The 23,704-nt window shown below is 41.6% G+C and overlaps 1 pseudogene; it reads right to left on the bottom strand.

Moving 5' to 3' along the window:
• Positions 1-4,188: 4,188 nt before the first annotated feature.
• LOC123396745 overlaps positions 4,189-23,704 on the bottom strand; it is a 52,211-nt pseudogene continuing 32,695 nt past the window's right edge.

The raw sequence follows: 23,704 nt of genomic DNA, 5'->3' as shown, positions 1-23,704 counted from the left end.
TTTATATGTGGACTGACTGCAGCAATGCGAGAAATAGAGAGAGAAGGCCTACTCCTATCGAATACTAGCATCTTCAGGGTCTTGCAGCAATAGACGAGAGTAGAACAGGTGTAACACAATTAATAGTCATATTGTTGCAGCAATATTAAAGTGAGGTCACGCCCAGAGATCCTCCCTCGACTCCCTGCAAGGAAGCAATCCTGAGGAAACTAATTCCATTTAAGTAACAATTGTAGTTGTATAAGATAAGGGCACAACTCCAAGTCGTCCTGTAACCGTGGACACGGTTATCCGAATAGTTAATTTTCATCCCTACAGGGGTGCACCACATTTCCCGTCATGCTCGATAACACTTTGGACAGACACACTTTTCTAGGTCCTGCCCGACCTCGGAATATCGACACGTCGCAGCCCCACCTAAGACTCAACAAAGAGGCCAGCCCGTCGGTCTAACTCCTAAGGACAAATGGTTCGTGGGCCCAGTTCCCCTTCGCGCTCCTGCATGATGTGTGGGTGGCCGACGTCAGTCCTAGCATCCCTTAATCACAAGCGTGATGCATCTCGGGCCCACTCGGGCGCGTGCCGCTCCATTGCTGACATCTGAAAAGCTTCGGCTCATACCGCGACATCGAGTACCCATAATTCTTCTCGTGTAGCTAGTTAGTGCGAAAAGGTCTCCAACCAACCCAGATCAAATACCCAAATCCATTATCATTTTAATTAGGCCATCGACACAATCTCGCGGGAATCCACCCGTCTAACAACTAATCACCAACGATCCCAGTAACATGGTCGAGTAACTGTGTGGTTGTAACATCGGGGGGAATCCGAGGTATCACCCTCGTTGGATTCCGAACGATGTATCCGTCAAGGTGGGCTTAAAGGAATCACCCTCGGGGGTCCCACACTTGAGGGGTTGCACGACAGAGGCATCGTTGGGAATGGTGAAAGAGGAACCACCCTCGATAAACACGACCAACTAGCTATACTATAGAGATATCATCAGGAGTGCTTAGCGAGGTGTCACCCTTGGTACCCGATAATATCTATTTAGCATCGTACTACTAAGGGGGGGTGTATCTGTTGTGTCGGGTCTGGCTCGTCGATCAGGGACTGAGATTTGAAAGCAAAGCGGAGCAACTGGACTACGGGGTCAGAAGGGATGACTGCTCCACCAATACTAAGAAGATTAGAGGTATAGTACTGAAAGTAGAAGTTCATCAAAAACAGGCTATGCATCACACATAGGAACTATCTACAACAGTAGTAAAATACTAATGCAAGCAAGAGGGAGAAAGACATAGGCAATATAGGGATGATCAAGGGGGTTTGCTTGCCTTGCTGCTCTGCGGCAAAAGGCTGGTCGGCAGGGTCGTAGATGTACCCGGCAGCAGCGTCAGTCTCGGGGTCTACCGGTAAGAAGAGGGGCAAGAAACAATAAATAATAGCAACGGTGCAACACAATGCATGACATGGCAAGATGCAGGCTAGACATGAGCTAACGCAGCAACATCCATCATAGACGGGTCTCGGGCTACTACCGGTCGGACGGAAAACGAAGGAAAAGTTCCATGTTTGCTATGCTAGGGACGCGTGACACACGAATGGACTGTGTATCCAGGTTCGTCTTGTTGTGGTGATCATCTTTCATGTTGAAAATATTTTGATGTGACTTACGGTTTATTTAATATTAATTTTTAAAGTTTTATTAATTATTTAGCAATTAAAAACATATTTAATTAATTTAATTATAAGCTATTACGACATGAGCATGATGTCATGCTGACATCAACAGTTGACTGGTCAATTGACGAGTGGGCCCCATGCGTCATAGACACAAGTTTTTAATCTATTATATACTTAAATCGATAGAAAACGAACGGTGACGATTCTACATTCTAAAAACTAAGACGCATCAACGGTGTAGATTAGGCAACTACTAGACATAAGAATTTTTTTTGAAGCAGATTGATGTACTACGGCAGCTAATCATGGAAGAGTCCACGCATAATTAAATATAGTACCGACATTACCTGGGACTTAAGCAAATCAGTCTATCCGGAATCATGCTATAGTCGTTTACGTGTGGCTAGCAAACTTGCTCTACTCCGGTTATAACAAGAAACGAAAAATAGATGTGTGCCCACGTACTATATAGCAGTGGGCCATGGAGAACACTTTTTACTTTCTCCGGCCAACCTAATTCACATGCTACTCATAGATGTTTGTCTATTGCTATTTTCAATTGTCTACTTCACGTGTTATAGAATAGTTTAGAAAATCACGTAGATGTTTGTGCCCTGAAGTTCATACCAGGGTAAATATGGCATAAAATCTTCTACTATTATATTATACTAGCAAAAGGGTCCGTGCGTTGCAACGGGAGAAAAAAACCACCATCTTCAATGACGATGACCACATTATGTTCATATCTCATCGCAAGAAAATATTTCTTCTTTTAATTTTATTCACAATTCACAAGTTGAAACAAGGTTCATATTTTTGAAAAAATATCATGGTTGTCAAAAAACTTGGTAACTCAAAGAATTATTCCGAATTTCAAGAAACATTTTTTTAAAATATAGCAAAAGGACCGGTGCGTTGCAACGGAAGAAAAAAACCACCATCTTCAATGACGATGACCAAATTATGTTCATATCTCATCGCATGATCTCAAAAATTTGTTCACAAATGCAAGAAAATATTTCTTCTTTTAATTTTATTCACAATTTACAAGCTGAAACAATATTCATATTTTTTTTAAAAATATCATGGTTATCAAAAAACTTGATAACTCAAAGAATTATTCTGAATTTCAAGAAACATTTTTTTAAATATACTATAATATTCTGATCCACGCTGACAATTAATTCTTCAAAATTCACTCAAGTATATAATCTGAAAGACTCAGAAGCATTACTGTTGAACTGCATACACTCGATCATTCGTGAACATTTTTACAAATTTGGGAACATTTTTAAAATCAAGAACATTTTATACTATTTATAAAAAATCCAAACAATATTTATATTACGAACTGTTTTCAAGTATTTTCTTGTGAATTGGCGAATAATTCATTTTTTAATTATCAAACATTTTTTAATTGCATTAAAGAAATTTCGCAAAATGATGGACTTTGTTTTATTCACGAATGTTTTCTCCAAAATTACTATTTTTATAATATGTAAACATTTTTAGATAAATCCCAAACAAATTTTGAATTTGCAAACATTTTATGTTTTATCAAACATTTATTTAAATCTAATGTTTTGAATTTCGAAAGTTTATTTCTGATTTATTTGAATTAGAAAAAATAAAAAGGAACAGATAAATAATAGTAACTAAAAAACTAAAAAAATAGGCCCCTCCCATGGGCTGGCCCAAATGCGCGTGCTGTGTATTTTCCAGCGAGCAGAACATAATATAGCTGGTCCCAATGCTTGGGCTGGCTCCCAGCTCAAATGTGGTATTTTCTGTAGTACCCCTTGAACAATAACATGTTCTCCTTTCACCCAGTGACTTTGGAAGTGAGTTAGATCATCTGCTTTCTCTTTATCTGATTTTGGACAGTATAGGCAGTTATCTGTTGAATTATCTCTCGTGGCAGCATGCCTTGCATTTTCATGTTTAGTACAGCATGGACATTCATGTGTATATCCGCTTACAATATCAGAAGGTTCAAGCTGCTTACTCAACTGTAGAGCATCCCTTTCGAGATTATTTAACCAATCTTTTGGAAACATCTGCCTCAACTTAAGGGCAATATCACCACAACCACCAAGTTCAGGTGGGGCGCAATTTATAGTCCCATCAGTATTAGCACACCACTTGGTAGTCTTAGGCTGGCAACTAGAAAAGTCTGGTTGTACATAGTTTATCAACTCTGGCGATGGATCACCACCATGCATATAGTCGATTCCTCTATTAGGATAAGACACCAGCTCTTCTCGACAAGAGCCCTCTAGATTATTTCCACGAAGCTCCTTATAGCATGCAATGCATAATTCATATGAGCAGTTTGGACAGCTTCTATGCAGATCAAAGATCGAAGTTCTGCAATTGTCACTTGACAAATAGAAAAAAATCATCAGTACAAAGTATAAAATAACAACAGGAAGTGAAAAAAAAACTCCAAAGTTGAATGAATGGAGCAGTCAGTACCAGAACATCCTCTCATCATTCCGGCAATCAGCCTGTTCAACACCCAGTTCAGACAATTCCAATCCTGTTTGGCAGAAAATAGGGTAAGTACTAACAATTAGTTGCAAGGCACAACTCTGTTTAGTTTCCACATGTTTTGGAGAATTGAGTTTACCTTGAATTTTGGCCTCAATTTCTCTCTCAACCATCTGATCCCTGTTCAGGTCACTCAAACAAGGCACCAGGTACTGCAACAGATATCTAGCATGTTTTACTTTAGTTTCACAAGCAATCTCATCAGCTCTTGCATCCAATGTATCTACCTTGTCTAATTTGACAGATGTGCTATTAATCTCATCGGAGCTTAGGAAGGAGTTGTCATTTGCTTCCGCCTGCGCCACCTCATCCTGTTGTTCAAGTGTGAGCTTGGTGCTGGACACTTCTCCAAGTCCAGGAGGTAAATAGATAGCATAGGAGAGAATTACTTCTTTCGGTTGGTTTCATGTTTGATGTTGCATGCTGTTATAGTCCCAAAAGGAACAAGTAACACTGGATCTTCGGCCTAACTATTCTTGTTTTAACTTGCAGATTCGAGAAACTCCGAGAAGACGCCTTCACTTGCGCGTTCATACTCAAGGCGTTGGGCATGACCCCTCCAACAACGGCTTCTTCCCAATCACGCACGCACATATTCACAGCCATGATGTGTAAGGTCTCTACTCCAGGAAAGCATCTCAAGAAACAGAGCAAAGTTCAGACTTTTTTAGGCACTCTGAAACGGACCTTGAGAGCTAGCACCTTGACGCTTGGAAGCACTGTATTCGGGCAAACATTTGTCACCCCAGCCTGCACGTCATCGCAACATCAATCAGACAATCATGCAAATGCAGCAAATCAAACCAGATATATAGGATAAAGCTCAAAGATTTGTAAGAATAGGATGGACTACCTTGATGATGGTGTTGCCGATCTCAAGCTGGTGGGTGGCCGTGTTCAAGTAGCCGAGCACGACGAGCTAGGGAGCATGCCCTATCTTGACCTTGGTGACCCCGTCAGCCTCACTGGTGTGCGTGCAGTAGATAATGAGGCGCTGCAGGCTTGGGGCGGACACGACGGCGACCTCGTCCGCCAGGGAATGCCAGAGCAGCACGCAGCGGAGGCTGCGGCTGCCAACGCGAACACGGTCGGGGTAGCCGTAGTTGGAGACGAGCGCCAGGGTCTCCAGCTGGGGACTGCAGGCCAGCACGTACTCGAGGTCGCGCTCCTCCGTGATGCCGTGGCAGAGGCCGAGCTCCTGGAGGTTGGGGAAGACGTCGGGGCCGCGCGGCAGGTCGGTGGTGAAGGGGAAGAGCCATACGCAGAGGTAGAGGCGGCGGAGCGAGGCCCCGCAGCGGAGGAGGGTCGCGGGATGTTGCACAAGCACGTCGAAGGAGAAGGGGCGGTTGCCGAGGGTCAGGTCCTCCACGCCCTTGTCGGCGAGGTAGCCGAGCCACTCCGCGAGCGCGAGGAAAGTCGTCCTCGCTGGACCCGCCGATGGGGATCTCGGCAATGCGGACGGCGCAGAAGGGGCTGGGTGGGAGGCGAGGACGCGGGACACCAGTGCGGCGGCGGGGATCGGAGACGGGAGGAGGTGGGCGTCGTCGAGGGCGAGCGGGGTGGCGCGCCAGAGCCCGCGCCGGTGCGGGCGGCATCCTTGACGGGGAGGTGGGAGACGACGTTGCAGAGGAGGGTGTCGGGGAGCGCGCTGATGCGGTCCTCGTCATCGTCGGAGGAGGTGATGGCTGCGGAGAGGTGGGCGTCGAGGGACAAGTTTATCGCGAAGCTGCGCGGGGCGAGGCCATCACCACAATCGGAGACGGGAGCGGCGTCCAGCGGCGGCGGCGATGCTAGTGCGCCCCCGTCCTGGTCGTCCGCGCCACCACTCGGCGGCCCTCTGTGAAGGACAAGAATGGATAAGCCATGGTGCCCGATGGTGATTGCAAGGGGGTTTACGTAAAAACAAAACGTTTTTTAACTCACAAAAGGACCGCGGGTTGAATACCCGAAAACAGAAGGACTTTTATGCAAAACCACCAGCGACGTACGGCAGAAGCGATCCGTGGTTTATTATTAAGGGAGAAAACAATAGACAAACAAACCATCACGTGCACCCACATGTGCTAAGAATATAAGCATTGTTGATTCTAATTTCAACAATTAAGATTAAAAGATAGAAAAATCACGTACAACTATAATGATCTAATTATTAGACACATCCAAGTGTAGAACCAGACCATGCTCATACAACCAAGAGTAAATCCATAATCAATCACGTATCTTGGTACATGGAAATAAACAAAACCCAGTCCTTCTAAGGCACGTATGTGGACTCATAAAAAATAATTGTAGGCGTTAGGTAGCAGTAGCACGTACATAATCTGCCCGAGTCCAATATCCAAACCTAAGTCATTCCTGCATGTTCTGATTGGAAAATAGGAGGCACATAAAATGGAACATCCTAGGGGCTGGAACCAGCCCTTTTACCATCCAAATTCGCCATGAAAGATAATCTTTTTATCCTTGCAAAGACAATATGGCTGCTTCCACTCCCGGGTATCATCACTAATGTTATCAGTGATTTTTATTTTTTTGCAAGAGGATGTCTTCAGTTAATTACCTGATGATATATTAGATAAAATCATAACTACCATAAATACATGGTTAAATATTTAGTAAAATAATTAGGTGGGTAGTTAAAATAAAAACTTATACTAAAAGTTTAAATAGAAATAAAATAAAATTAATGTAATTCATATATACTTAACATGTAGTAAAAAATACATAAACTCATGAATACTATTTGTACGCATGACTATTTGATTTATCGTATAAATTCGGCTTCATGCATGCAATACCATCATCATTGATGTCATCGGTTAATTATCTGATGGTATCGCTTTTTCATCTCATCCGCTCCATCAAATTGGAATCGTATATTCATACATTTCTCTAGATGTAGTTGAAAATAGGTCAACTCAAGAACACATGGAGGAATTTGATTTATGTACAAATTGAACCTTAACTAGAATGTAGAATTATAATTAAAATGAACAATCTGCATAGGACCATTCAATATCACAAAGCATGCAGCGACAATTGTATATATTAAACTTATAGTGTCACATACAAATATGCTTGAGTATATTAGATATATTGACGTATGGATTCATTTGTACAAACATGAGTTGTGTAAAAAATACTCGATCTAAGGTACTATTTGCATTAGTCATGATACCCGGGAGTGGAAGCAGCCAGATTGGTGATCATGAGCGTAGTTTTGGTCACCTATAAATGACGAGCAATGGTAGATTATGAAGACATGAATAGATTACAGATGTACTAAGGTTGGATGCAAGACAAAAAAATAGTCAAACCTATTTGCATATGGTATGCACATAACATAATAAATATTATTTTGGTAGAATGAGACAAGAGCTTATAAAAATAAAAATAATTTCAAGGATGCAATAAGTTGTTTCAGTCATGCTTAAAGATATAATTATCAGAAAAACACATAGGAGAAAGTGAAATGACATGTTTATAATTTATCAGCAAATGTTGTCCAATAATTTATGTGGTTCCATGAAAGTATACTAACAATGAAATTGTCATGAGTACGTGAGCCACAATGATGTGATTGTACATATATTCTCGACCCTAGAGATTTAGGATGTGTCTTATTGATAACATATAAGCAAGAAAGATAGTTAAATTACATATATTGTGCAGCATCATAACGAAAAGCAATAATTGGAGAGAAATATTTCAACAAAAGTCTGTAAACAACACATATCCTAGGCAAGTAGTACGATTTTTTTAATTATTTGTATCAGTCATGAAATAGTGAGATGGGATAAAAAATATTATAAGATTGGAGTTATAAACAAAAGGAAATAAGCAATTGGATTCACACATACTCCATCTGAAGTTTAGAATATTGTCATGATTTTCATCATGATCGAGAAATAATTTTTTTCTAAGTTCAGAATATCGACATGATTTTCTATATTATAGTCATTACTAATTTTAGATAAACCTATCAATACCGCATAATATCTCAAATGTAAAACAACTTTTATATTAATAGAAAACTCTAGCCGCTAGTGGGGGACCCACATGTCATACTCTAATTATTCTAATTACCTATTTAGTTAATTAACTAACTAATTAAATAATATATCTATTTATTTATTTAATAAAAGCATATTTTTATTTTTATATTTTCATTTTTATTTTTCTTTATAGCGTGTGGGGCCTCCCTGTAAGTAGGTGTGGAGGTTTGGCCCCACCGGTAAGTGGGAATAGCCACATACACAATTTTTACCTACCTACATTAATCATAATGTATTCCTCTCTATACATGATATTATATACATACATATATACATATAAAACATACGAGCATCTAATACATACATACATCTTTTTAGGTTTATTTTTCTCACTTCTCATCTCGTACCTCTGTGGCATCTCTTTGTTCATCTCAACAAAGAGAGAGAGAGAGGGGGCTATCTACACCTACACCTACATGATCTCAACGACGCCGGAATGGCACGCCGGTTGCCGGAATGGAACCGGGATGGCGCAAGAAAGGAGGCGGTGGGAGGAGCCCGAAAAGGGGCTCACCGGCGTTGATGAGAGGGCCCGGTGTAGCCGGAGTTCTCGGAAGGTGCGGAGGAGACGGCGTCGGATCCGGTGTGGAGGAGAACGAGGTGGTGGCGGTGGCGTTTCCGGCGAGGTTGTTGACGAAGGGGCCGGCCGGTTGGTGGAGCGGGGAGACGAGGATAACGCCTCGGTTGAGGCCGGCGGGGAGAGGGCGACTGATACGTCTCAAACATATCTATAATTTTTGATGGTTTCATGCTGTTATCTTGTCATGTTTGGATGTTTTATGTACCTTTTATATCTTTTTGGGACTAATTTATTAATTCAGTGCCAAGTGCCAGTTCTTGTTTTTTCTGTGTTTTTGGCTCTTTTCAGATCTGATTTTGGAACAGAGTCCAAACGGAATAAAATCCCCGAAATAAATTTTTCCTGAACGGAAGAAGATCAGGGGGCTTGTGGGCCAAGCTAGGAGAGCTACAGGGAGCCCACAAACCCTGTAGCCGCCACCAGGGGGCGACGGCTAGAAGGCTTGTGGCCTCCCTAGCGCCCCCTGACCTGGCTCCTTCGCCTATATATTCCCTAAAATACAGAAAAAATTAGGGAATCCACGAAAACACTTTTCCGCCGCCGCAAGCTTCCGTTTCCGCGAGATCTCATCTGGAGACACTTCCCGGTGCCCTGTCGGAGGGGACTTTGGAGTTGGAGGGCTTCTACATCAACATCATCGCCTCTCCAATGAATCGTGAGTAGTTCACTTCAGACCTACGGGTCCGTAGTTAGTAGCTAGACAGCTTCTTCTATCTCTTGGATCTTCAATACAAAGTTCTCCATGATCTTCATGGAGATCTATCCAATGTAATCCTCTTCGGCGGTGTGTTTGTCGAGATCCAATGAATTGTGGATTTGTGATCAGATTATCTATGATATATATTTGAGTCTTTGCTGAATTCTTATATGCATGATTTGATATCCTTGTAAGTCTCTCCGAGTCTTGGGTTTTGTTTGGCCAACTAGATCTATGATTCTTGCAATAGGAGAAGTGCTTGGTTTTGGGTTCTTACCGTGTGGCGACCTTTCCCAGTGATAGTAGGGGTGGCAAGGCACACATCGTGTAGTTGCCATCAAGGGTAACAAGGTGGGCTTTGTCGTAGATATGAGATTGTCCATCTACATCATGTCATCTTGCTTAAGGCGTTACTCTGTTCTTTTGGACTTAATACACTAGATGCATGATGGATAGCGGTCGACGTGTGGAGTAATAATAGTAGATGCAGAAAGTATCGGTCTACTTGTTTTGGAGGGTGATGCCTATAGATATAATCATTGCCATAGATGACGTCACGACTTTGCGCGGTTCTATCAATTGCTCGACAGTAATTTGTTCACCCACCGTCTACTTGCTTTCATGAGAGAAGCCACTAGTAAACACTACGGCCCCCGGGTCTATTCACACCTATCGTTTCCACTTCGCTTTTACTTCACTTTGTTACTTTGTTGCTTTCAGTTCTAACTTGGCAAACAATCTATAAGGGATTGACAACCCCTTCGTAGCGTTGGCAGCAAGCTTTTGTGTTTGTGCAGGCACTTGTGATACTCCTTCACTGGATCGATACCTTGGTTCTCAAAACTGAGGGAAATACTTACCACCACTGCGCTACATCACCCTTTCCTCTTCGAGGGAACACGAACGCAAGGCTCCAAGGCCATGGGGGAAATCCTTTGCATATTTGCCTAGGAAGTCCCTTAAGGCGTAGCCATAGCACAAGGATTCCTGGTGCCGTTGCTGAGGAGAATCAAGACAAGAATAGTCTCCCGTCAGCACGTGTTTCTGGCGCCATTGGAAGGTCTTTTGTTGCAGTAGCAGATGTATTTCTGGCGCTGTTGGCGGGGAAGGAGAGATCTATCCAAGTAGGTCTCACAAACTCATCTCGTGCATTTACTTTTTTGCCAGTTGCCTCTCGTTTTCCTCTCCCCCACTTCACATTTGCCCTTTTCATGTGCCTTTCTCCTTTGCCTTTTTCTTTTGCCTTTTGCCTTTTTGCCTTTTTCCGTTCCCTTTCGCCCGTTTAACTCGCCTGCTCTTAGGCTTGTTCGTGAGAGACCTTTTCTCATGGCCAAACCAAACTATTTCAGAAAATTGGAGGAGATTGAAGCTAATGTCAAAGGTTTCATGTCTTCTCAGTTTGACCAAAATAGTTACTTCCGTAGGGAACTAAAGGAGCATAATTCCTTTTTGGTCTGTTTGAATAAAGAAGTTGATGATATGGCCAATGATTTCCTTGCACTTAATTCTCAGATTGCTCACCTTGAAAAATTGGTGGGCCAAATTTCTGATAAGCAGGCTACCTTAGTCAATAAGATGGCAGCTAAACCTGAAATTTGTGATACAAATCATGAAGATCTTAAAGTGCTTGGTGTGACTCCTCTTGAATCTTTTTTCGCGTGTCAAACCTATTGCTGAAGGGGCTGGATATGAATCCACTTTGGTTGAAAAACGTCCCAATGATTCGGAGTCCACCCATCTTGATAAAGGTGTGGATAGTGTAGTAGGAGAAATCGAAATTTTGGGTAGTAATGGAACTCCCACTTTGGATTTGAAGGAATTCAATTATGATAGTTTCTCCTTGTTTGAATGCATTTCTTTGATGCAATCCATTGCAAACTCTCCACATGCTTATAGCCAAAGCAAAGCCTTTACCACGCATATCGTAGATGCTATGATGAAATCTCTTGAAGAGAAGCTCGAACTAGAAGTCTCTATACCTAGAAAACTTCATGATGAGTGGGAACCTACTAACAAAATCAAGATAAAAAACTATGAGTGCAATGCTTTGTGTGATTTGGGTGCTAGTGTTTCCGCGATTCCAAAGTCTTTATGTGATATTCTTGGTTTTCATGAGATTGAAGAGTGTTCTCTTAATTTGCATCTTGCGGATTCTACTATCAAGAAACCCATGGGCAGGATCGATGATGTTCTTATTGTTGCAAATAAGAACTATGTACCCATGGATTTTATTTTACTTGACATAGATTGCAATCCTTCATGTCCCATTATTATTGGTAGACCTTTCCTAAGGACTATTGGTGCTATCATCGATATGAAGGAAGCGAATATTAGATTTCAATTTCCTTTAAAGAAGGGCATGGAGCACTTTCCTAGAAAGAAAATAAGATTGCCTTATGAATCTATGATGAGGGCTACTTATGGTTTGAGCACCAAAGATGACTATACGTGATTCCATCACCTTTTGTCTAGCTAAGGGCGTTAAACAAAAGCGCTTGTTGGGAGGCAACCCAACGAATCTATCATTTTTCTTTCTGTCTTGTGTGTTCCACACTTTCATGATTCTGTTATGATTGTGTTTTTTGTGTTTCTTTTTGCGTTTGTGCCAAGCAAAACCGTTATGATTAGTCTTGGGGATGATCTATCGGTCATGCTGGAAAAGACAGAAACTTTCTACTCACGAAAAGAATTTTCAATTTTGTTTCTGTAAGAGCTTTTGAGTTGATTCTTTTTTCTGCTGATTCCTACACAAATTATTCAGACTGTCGTGATTGTTCAGAATTTTTGAAGTACCAGAAGTATACGAAGTATACAAATTACTACAGACCGGTCTGCTGTTAACAGATTCCGTTTCTGTTATGTTGGCTGCTTATTTTGATGAAACTATGGATAGTATCAGGGGGTATTAGCCATGGAAGATTGAAAATACAGTAACCCAACATCAGCACAAGTAGAATTTAAGTTTGCTACAGTACCTAAGGAAGTGGTGGTTTGCTTTCTTATACTAATGTTATCACGAGTTTCTGTTTAAGTTTCGTGTTGTGAAGTTTTCATGTTTTGGGTGAAGTTCTTATGGACAAAAAGATAAAGATTGGCAAGACCTCAATCTTGGGGATGCCCAAGGCACCCGAAGAGATTCAAGGATGTCGTAAAAGCCCAAGCTTGGGGAAGCCCCGGGAAGGCATCCCCTCTCTCATCTTCAATCAATCGATAACGTAACTTGGGGCTATATTTTTATTCACCACATGTTATGTGTTTTGCTTGGAGCGTCATGTATCGTAGTTGTCTTTTATTTTTGTTGTGTCACAATCATCCTTGCTGCACACCTAGAGAGAGAGACATGCACTCACCGTGATTTTTTCGAGCTTCACTTATATCCTTTGGTAGACAATTCAGCTCACATGTGCTTCACTTATATCTTTTGAGCTAGATACTTTTGCTCTATGTGCTTCACTTATATCTTTTAGAGCACAGGGGTGCGTGGCTTAGTAGTTGATCTATGCTTTGAAAGTAGTCTCAAAAGGGGTAGTTATCGAAAGGGATACGAAAGCTTCCACCTTCATGTGCATTGAATAATTACAGAAGTTTGATTCATCTCAATTAGTTTTGAGTTGTGGTTTTGGTAATATTGAAGTTATGCTAGTAAGGTGTTGTGGATCTAGAAATACTTGTGTTGAAGTTAGTGATTCCCGTAGCATGCACGTATGGTGAACCGCTATCTGATGAAGTCTGAGCATGATTAGTCTTTTGATTGTCATCCTTTGTGTGGCGGTCGGGATCGCGCGATGGTTTATACCTACCAACCCTTCCCCTAGGAGTATGCGTTGAATGCTTTGTTTCGATTACTAATAAAACTTTTGCAACAAGTATATGACTTCTTCATGACTAATGTTGAGTCCATGGTTTAGATGCACTTTCACCTTCCACCATCACTATCTTCTTAGTGCCGTGCAACTTTCGCCGGTGCACAAAACCCACCATTAGCCTCCCTCAAAACAGCCACCATACCTACCTACTATGGATTTTTCAAAATCATTCCGAGATATATTGCCATGCAACTACCACCATGACATGTGCCACTACTTCTACATTGCCATTGCATGATCATAAGATAGCTAGCATGATGTTTCCACTAATGTCTATGCCATGCTAAATCATTGTCACGGTACACTACCGGAGGCATTCCATATAGAGTCATCGTTGCTCTAAGTTTTGAGTTGAAAGTGTGATGATCATTACTGATGGAGCATTGTCCCATGCGAGGAAATAAAAGAGGCCAAATATGCCCACCAAAATAAAAAAAATAAAAAAAATAAGAGGCCAAAGAACCCACACAAAAAAATGATGAGAGAAAAAGAGAGAAGGGACAATGCTACCACCTTTCCACACTTGTGCATATTAAGCACCATGATCTTCATGACTAATAGTCTCTCGTTTTGTCACCACCATATACCTAGTGGGAAATTTTCATTATATAACTTGGCTTGTATATTCCAATGATAGGCTTCCTCAAAATTGCCTTAGGTCTTCGTGAGCAAGCAAGTTGGATGCACACCCACTAGTTTTCTTTAAGAGCTTTCACATACTCTTACCTCTAGTGCATCATTTGTATGGCAATCCCTACTCATTCACATTGATATCTATTGATGAGCATCTCCATAGCTCATTGATATACCTAGTTAATGTGACCATCTTCTCCTTGTTTTTCATGCAACCTCCACCACACTCCACACCACTTATAGTGCTAAAAGCATGGCTCACGCTCATGTATTGCGTGACACTTGAAAAGGTTTGAGAAAGTAAAGGTGTGAAAACAATTACTTGGCCAATACCGGGGTTGTGCATGATTTAAATTCTTTTTGCAATGATGATAGATCATAGCCAGACTATATGCTTTTGTAGGGATAACTTTCTTTTGGCCTTGTTATTTTGAAAGTTCATGATTACCTTGCTAGTTTGCTGGAAGTATTATTGTTTCCAAGTCAATAGCAAACCATTGTTTTGAATCTAATGGATCTGAACATTCACGTCACATAAGAGGAGTTACAAAGGACATATATGCTAGGTAGCATGAAAGCATGAAAAATTCATTCTTTATCACTTCCCTACTCGAGGACGAGCAGGTGTTCAGCTTGGGGATGCTTGATACGTCTGAAACGTATCTATAATTTTTGATGGTGTCATGTTGTTATCTTGTCATCTTTGGATGTTTTATGTACCTTTTATATCTTTTTTGGGACTAACTTATTAATTCAGTGCCAAGTGCTAGTTCCTGTTTTTTCTGTGTTTTTGGCTCTTTTCAGATCTGATTTTGGAACGGAGTCCAAATGGAATAAAATCCCCGAAATTAATTTTTCCCGAACGGAAGAAGATTAGGGGGCTTGTGGGCCAAGCCAGGAGAGCTACAGGTAGCCCACAAGCCCTGTAGCCGCCACCAGGGGGGAGGGGGGCGGCGGCTAGCAGGCTTGTGGCCTCCCTGGAGCCCCCCTGACCTAGCTCCTTCGCCTATATATTGCCTAAAATATAGAAAAAAAATCAGGGAATCCACGAAAACACTTTTCCGCCGCCGCAAGCTTCCGTTTCCGCGAGATCTCATCTGGAGACCCTTCCCGGTGCCCTGCCGGAGGGGACTTTGGAGTTGGAGGGCTTCTACATCAACATCATCGCCTCTCCAATGACTCATGAGTAGTTCACTTCATACCTACGGGTTTGTAGTTAGTAGCTAGATGGCTTCTTCTCTCTCTTGAATCTTCAATACAAAGTTTTCCATGATCTTCATGGAGATCTATCCGATGTAATCCTCTTTGGCGGTGTGTTTGTCGAGATCCGATGAATTGTGGATTTGTGATCAGATTATCTATGATATATATTTGAGTCTTTGCTGAATTCTTATATGCATGATTTGATATCCTTGTAAGTCTCTCCGAGTCTTGGGTTTTGTTTGGCCAACTAGATCTATGATTCTTGCAATGGTAGAAGTGCTTGGTTTTGGGTTCTTACCATGCGGTGACCTTTCCCAGTGACAGTAGGGGCAGCAAGGCACACATCGTGTAGTTGCCATCAAGGGTAACAAGGTTGGCTTTGTCGTAGATACGAGATTGTCCATCTACTTCATGTCATCTTTCTTAAGGCGTTACTCTATTCTTTGGGACTTAATACACTAGATGCATGCTGGATAGCGGTCGACGTGTGGAGTAATAGTAGTAGATGCAGAAAGTATCGGTCTACTTGTTTTGGACGTGATGCCTATAGATTTAATCATTGCCATAGATGACGTCACGACTTTGCACGGCTCTATAAATTACTTGACTGTAATTTGTTCATCCACCGTCTACTTGCTTTCATGAGAGAAGCCACTAGTAAACACTACGGCCCCCGAGTCTATTCACACCTATCGTTTCCACTTTGCTTTTACTTCGCTTTGTTACTTTGTTGCTTTCAGTGCTCACTTGGCAAACAATCTATAAGGGATTGACATCCCCTTCATAGCGTTGGGAGCAAGCTTTTATGTTTGTGCGGGCTCTTGTGATACTCCTTCACTGGATCGATACCTTGGTTCTCAAAACTGAGGGAAATACTTACCACCGCTGCGCTACATCACCCTTTCCGCTTCGAGGGAACACCAACGCAACGCTCCAAGGCCACGAGGGAAATCCTTCGCTATTTGCCTAGGAAGTCCCACACGTTTTTATTTTAACAACATAAAACCTTTCTTGTTCGACTTTAATTTTAGGTTTTGAATTTTGATTCGGTTTCAACTAACACGAGATCATTGATATAATTAACACTGACGTGGCATCATTAGCGCGGGATCACTGTTGCTTAATTACATGCATTACATAGAAAAAGGTGAGGATGTCACAATTCTCCCCTACTAACAAGAATTCTCGTCCCAAGAATTAAGAGGTAGAAGGAAAGAGCTCGGGGTAAGATGATCCTCGCATTCCTGATACGTCCCCAACATATCTATAATTTTTGATGGTTTCATGCTATTATCTTGTCAAACTTTGGATGTTTTGCATGCCTTTATATATTTTTTGGGACTAACTTATTAACTCAGTGCCAAGTGCCAATTCCTGTTTTTTCCATGTTTTTTACCCCTTTCAGAGGAGGATTTTGAACGGAGTCCGAACGGAATAAACTGTCAAAAAGATTTTTTCCGAAACAGAAAAAGATTGGCAAGCCGGAGAATCAGGGCAGGGGCCTGTAGGGAACCCACAAGCCCTCATGGCGCGGCCAGGGAGGCCCACGCCTCCCTAAAATCCTAGAAAAAATCAGGAGATCATCGAAAGTACTTTTCTGCCGCCGCAGGCTTTTGTCTCCGCAAGATCCCATCTGGGGCACGTTCTGGTGCCCAGCCGGAGGGGGGATTCGGACACGGAGGGCTTCGTCATCAACACCATGACCTCTCCGATGATGCGCGAGTAGTTCACCATAGACCTACGGGTCCATAGCTAGTAGCTAGATGGCTTCTTCTCTCTCTTCGATCTTCAATACAAAGTTCTCCATGATCTTCATGGACATCTATCCGATGTAACCTTCTTTTGTGGTGTGTTTGTCGAGATCCGATGAATTGTGGATTTATGATCAGATTATCTATGAATCTTATTTGAGTTTCTTCTGATCTCTCTTATGCATGATTTCATATCCTTGTAATTCTCTTCGAGTTGTGGGTTTTGTTTGGCCAACTAGATCTATTATTCTTACAATGGGAGAAGTGCTTGGTTTTGGGTTCATACCGTGCGGTGACATCACCCAGTGACAGAAGGGGTAGAGAGGCACGCATCGTGTTGTTTCCATCAAGGGTAAAAAGATGGGGTTTTCATCATTGGTTTGAGATTATCCCTCTACATCATGTCATCTTGCTTAAGGCGTCACTCTGTTCGTCATGAACTCAATACACTAGATGTATGCTGGATAGCGGTCTATGTGTGGAGTAATAGTAGTAGATACAGAAAGTATCTGTCTACTTGTCTCGGACGTGATGCCTATATGTATGATCATTTCCTTAGATATCATCATGACTTTGCGCGGTTCTATCAATTGCTCGACAATAATTTGTTCACCCACAGTAATATTTGCTATTTTGAGAGAAGCCTCTAGTGAACACTATGGCCCCCGGGTCTACTCCACACCATATTTTCAGCCTTACACTTTTCCTTCGTTGCACTTTCCGCCTTGAGATCTCACTTCGCAATCAATCTTGAAGGGATTGACAACCCCTTTATAGCGTTGGGTGGAAGCTCTTTGTGTTTGTGGAGGTACTCTGGACTTGACGAGATTCTCCAACTGCATTGATACCTTGGTTCTCAAACTGAGGGAAATACTTACTGCTCCTGTGCTGCATCACCCTTTCCTCTTCAAGGGAAAAACCGACGCAATCAAGAGAAGTAGCAAGAAGAATTCCTGGCGTTGCCGGGGAAGGACTTTTGTTACCGTAGCAGTGCCCAAGTGGCTTCATCTTCAGAATGGTTTGACCACTACACTTTAAGGAACTTGGTGACTTTGCGACGAGTTTTACGTTCAGCTTGGTCGAGAATGCAGACCAGATGCTCTTTATGGGAGAGGTCTTGTTCCAGCTCAAGTATATCCATGATCCACTTCTCGAATAAAATCTTTGAATCAGCGACAGAGCTGAGACACATGGAAGACACCGTGAACCTGAGGAAGGTTTGCCGGCAGTTCCAATTGATAAGGTATTTTTCCACACCCTTCGAGAATAGTGAAAGGACCAATATAGCGAGGAGCTAACTTTCCCTTGATCACAAAACGGTGTGCGCCTCTTATTGTTGTGACACGGAGATAAGCCTTTTCGTCAGATTGCTAGACCATATCTTGATGATGACGATCATACTGACTCTTCTGACGAGACTGAGGAGCCTTGAGATTTTCGTAATTAATTGCGGACTTGATCTTTAGCATGTCGGATAACATATGGACTGAAGAGTGATCGGTCCATTGAACGGTGGCCCTGGAATTTCATACGAAGCCAAGTGCAAAGGGTACCTTGGAGTCAAAAGATGTACATGAGAGTTAGGTTTCAATCCTATATAACTTTGGGTTATGGGTACGCCATGTGGGCCGAGAGTAGGCACATGGGTGACATAATATACGGTCTTGGTAGCAAGACATGTTAGGGGATAACCTGTCAGTTATGTTGGCAACAACATCGGTACCAAGGGCGGGGGACGAATAGAACCATTTTCCTGCACGTTGAAATGAGGCGGACCAATATGCAAGGTTCTCGTCCACCGGCGGCTACCGGGATGTTATCCACAATAGTAACAGGGTCTTACTGACAGAGTTTTATACCGAGAATCTTACCTAAGCAGGGAATTAACACTACTTAGATAAGTTATACCACAAGAAAGGTCAAAGAGACCAATGGGAAGGAAAATGTGTTCACACACACAAGTATTAAAGTATACCATTCCCGAGGAAAACATAGGGTATGGTATACATGATAGGTCAGCAAGTACATAACAATTTAGACAAAGAGGCAAGAAGAATCATGATGTTCACCCATACCAAGCGGTCTGGATAATTGATCAGGAACAATTTAGCATTGCGCTTCCAATGTTCCTGTTGAAACTTGAAGTACCACATCCGTGCTTCGGGGTAGTATCGACATGGTCATCCGATAAAGGTCGGACCAATGGGTACACAAAGAGGATTTATGAGGAACAACTTATGAAATAAGTCATATATTTTCCGCATGGTAGAATGGCTAATCTTACGTACGGAAGAATTTATAACAATAGGTCATGCGGCCCGGTGTGCCAGTCAACACATCACCGTACTGGTTTATATGAGACCAACGTTATAATTATTGGAAAATGTTCCAACCATCATGTATCTGCCCGAGATTCAAATCTGATTGGTGTCAGGGGTACCTCAGGCTCAGGATGCCTGAGAAGAAAGATGAAAAGCATAATTGCAATGGTTGCACTATAAATTCTATTAGTGACAATCATGCTAAAAATATGCAAAACCCTAAGCTTGGGGATGCTAGTTTTGCTATGTCCACTACTTGTTGCAATGATCGTGATTGGGGTGACAATTTTTCTTATGATCTTGAAAATTTGTTTAAGCCTCATGATGAATATGATATTTGCAATATTATTGAAATTGGGTTTGGAGAAGTCATGACTTTAGTTGATGATAATCCCACTATTTTTGAAGAGCGTCAACTTTGCATGCATGTGGATCATGAAAAGAATATCCTTTGTGATAGCTATATTCTTGAATTTGATTATGATCCCACATGCAATTGCTATGAGAGAGGAAAATATTGTGGTAGAAACTTTCGTGTTGCTAAATCACCTCTCGTTATGTTGAGATTGCTATTTTCTCGTTCTTCTTCCTTGCATATGGTAACTATTGGTTGTCTTGACAATCTGTTTTCCTATAAAATGCCTATGCATAGGAAGTACTCCCTCCGTCCCAAAATAAGTGTCTCAACTTTGTACTAGCTCTAGTACAAAGTTGTACTAAGCTTGAGACATTTATTTTGGGACGGAGGGAGTATGTTAGACTTAGATGTGATTTTCACATGCTTTATGATGCACTCGTTGTGCTTCAATTCTTGTCTTTTGTGTGAGCATCATTGAATTATCAATGCCTAGCTAAGGGTGTTAAAAAATAGTGCTTGTTGGGAGGCAACCCAATGAATTTATCTTTTTCTTTCTGTTTTGTTGCATCCACACTATCATAATTCTGTTGTGATTGTGTTTTTTGTGTTTCTTTTTGTGTTTGATCCAAGAAAAACCTTTATGACTAGTCTTGGTAATGGTTGTTTGATCGTGCTGGAAAAAGACAGAAACTTTTTGCTCACGAGATGATTTTTCATTTTTATTCAGAAAAAGCTTTTTGAGTTGATTCTTTTTGCTTCTGGTTGATATGACTTTTCTGAGGCAGTCGTAATTGTTCAGAATTTTTGAGGTACCAGAAGTATATGAAGTATACATATTGCTACAGACTTGTCTGTTTTTGACAGATTCAGTTTATGTTGAGTATGTTGCTTGTTTTGATGAAACTATAATTAGTATCGGGGGGTACTAGCCATGGAAAAGTGAGAATACAGTAGCCCAGCACCAATATAGATAGAATTCAACATTGCTACAGTACCAAAAGAGGAGGTAGTTTATTTCTTGTGCTAATGTTATCACGAGTTTCTGTTTAAGTTTTGTGTTGTGAAGTTTTCAAGTTTTGGGTGATGTTCTCATGGACAAAGAGATAAGGAGTGGAAAGGGCTCAAGCTTGGGGAATCCAAGGCATCCCGATCCAAATTCAAGGACACCAACAAGCCTAATCTTGGGGATGCCCCGAGAAGGCATCCCCTCTTTCGTCATCAATCCATCGGTAACATTACTTGGAGCTATATTTTTATTCACGACATGACATGTGTTTTGCTTGGAGCGTCTTGTATCTTAGGAGTCTTTTCTTTTTGTTGTGTCACAATCATCCTTGCTGCACACCCTTTTGAGAGAGAGAGACATGCACTCATCGTGATTTTGCTAGAATGCTCATAGTGCTTCACTTATATCTTTTGAGCTAGATAATTTTGCTCTATGTGCTTCACTTATATCTTTTAGAGCACGGCGGTGCGTGACTTGGTAGTTGGCTTATGCTATAAAATTAGTCCCGAAGGTGATAGGTACCCAAAAAGGATACAAAAACCTCCATCTTCATGTGCATTGAGTAGAAAGAGAAGTTTTGATTCCTCTCAATTCGTTTTGATACGTGGATTTGGTAAAATTATGAGTTACGTTAGTGGGGTGTTGTGAATCTAGAAATACTTGTTTTGAATTCAGTGATTCCCGTAGCATGCACGTATGGTGAACCGCTATGTTAGGAAGTCGGAGCATAATTGATCTATTGATTGTCATCCTTTGTGTTGAGGTCGGGATCACGCCATAGTTAACACCTACCAACCCTTCCCCTAGGAGTATGCGTTTAGCACTTTGTTTCGATTACTAATAAAAACTTTCGCAACAAGTATGTGAGTTCTTTATGACTAATGTGAGTCCATGGTATAGATGCACTTTCACCTTCCACCATTGCTAGCCTCTCTAATGCCGTGCAATTCTCGCCGGTACACAAACCCACCAAATGCCTCCCTCAAAACAGCCACCATATCTACCTACTATGGCATTTTCATAGCCATTCCGAGATATATTGCCATGCAACTCCCAGCCTTCCGTCTCATGACTTGTGCCGTCACTCTCATATTGCCATTGCATGATTGTAAGATAGCTAGCGAGATGTTTCAACATCATACGCCAAGCTAGATCGTTGCACATCCCGGTACACTGCTCGAGGCATTTCCTATAGAGTCATTTCTAAGCTTTGAGCTGTGAGTAAATAAAAGTGTGATTATCATCATTATTAGAGCATTGTGCCATGTGAGGAATAAAAAAATGGCCAAAGTGCCCAATAAAAAAAGGAGAAAATAGAAAAAAGAGGCCCAAGAGCCCAAATAAAAAAAGGAAAAAAAAGAGAAGAGACAAAAAGAGAGAAGGGACAATGCTACTATCTTTTTCCACACTTGTGCTTTGTAATAGCACCATGTTCTTCATGATTGAGAGCCTCTCGTTTCGTCACCACTATATGCTAGTGGGAATCTTCATTATATAACTTGGCTTGTATATTCCAATGATGGGCTTCCTCAAAATTGCCCTAGGTCTTCGTGAGCAAGCAAGTTGGATGCACACCCACTAGTTCTACTTTTGAGCTTTCACATACTTATAGCTCTAGTGCATCCTTTGTATGGGAATCCCTACTCATTCACATTGATATCTATTAATGGGCATCTTCATAGCCCTTTGATACGCCGAGTCAATGTGACCATCTCCTCCTTTTTGTCTCACAACCACCACCACACTCTATTCCACTTTTAGTGCTATATCCATGGCTTACACTCATGTATTGCGTGATAGTTATAAAAAGTTTGAGAAAGTAAGAGTGCGAAAACAATTACTTGGCCAATACCGGGTTTGTGCATGATTTACATTCGTTGTGTGAGGATAATGGAGCATAGCCAGACTATATGATTTTGTAGGGATAACTTTCATTGGCCTTGTTATTTTGAAAGTTCATGATTACCTTGCTAGTTTGCTTGAAGTATTATTGTTTTCATGACAATAGCAAACTATTGTGTTGAATCTTATGGATCTGAACATTCATGTCACGTGAAAAAAGTTACAAAGGACAACTATGCTAGGTAGCATTCCACATCAAAAATTCGTTCTTTATCACTTCCCTACTCGAGGACGAGCAGGAGTTAAGCTTGGGGATGCTTGATACATCTCCAACGTATCTATAATATTTAATGGTTTCATGCTATTATCTTGTCAAACTTTGGATGTTTTGCATGCCTTTTATATATTTTTTGGGACTAACTTATTAACTTAGTGCAAAGTGCGAGTTCCTGTTTTTTCCATGTTTTTGACCCCTTTCACAGGAGGATTTTGAACGGAGTCCAAACGGAATGAAATTGCCAAAAAGATTTTTTCCGAAACATAAAAGATCGGGAAGTCGGAGAATCAGGGCAGGGGGCCTGCAGGGACCCCACAAGCCCTCATGGCGTGGCCAGGGGGGGCGCGCCTCCCTGGCTTGTGGGCTCCCTGGGACACCTCTGCCCTAGGTTTTTCGCCTATATATTCCCTAAAACCCCAGAAAAAATCAGATCATCGAAAGTACTTTTCTGCCGCCGCAAGCTTTTGTCTCCGCAAGATCCCATGTGGGGCACGTTCTCGTGCCCTGCCGTAGGGAGGGTTCGGACACGGAGGGCTTCTTCATCAACACCATGACCTCTCCGATGATGCGTGAGTAGTTCACCATAGACCTACGGGTCCATATCTAGTAGCTAGATGGCTTCTTATCTCTCTTGGATCTTCAATACAAAGTTCTCCATGATCTTCATGGACATCTATCCGATGTAACCTTCTTTTGCGGTGTGTTTGTCGAGATCCGATGAATTGTGGATTTATGATCAGATTATCTATGAATCTTATTTGAGTTTCTTCTGATCTCTGTTATGCATGATTTCATATCCTTGTAATTCTCTTCGAGTTGTGGGTTTTGTTTGGCCAACTAGATTTATTATTCTTACAATGGGAGAAGTGCTTGGTTTTG

The sequence above is a fragment of the Hordeum vulgare genome, chromosome 5H (assembly GCF_904849725.1).
Source record: "Hordeum vulgare subsp. vulgare chromosome 5H, MorexV3_pseudomolecules_assembly, whole genome shotgun sequence".
NCBI lineage: Eukaryota > Viridiplantae > Streptophyta > Magnoliopsida > Poales > Poaceae > Hordeum > Hordeum vulgare.
This window is presented reverse-complemented; position numbering and strand designations above follow the sequence as displayed.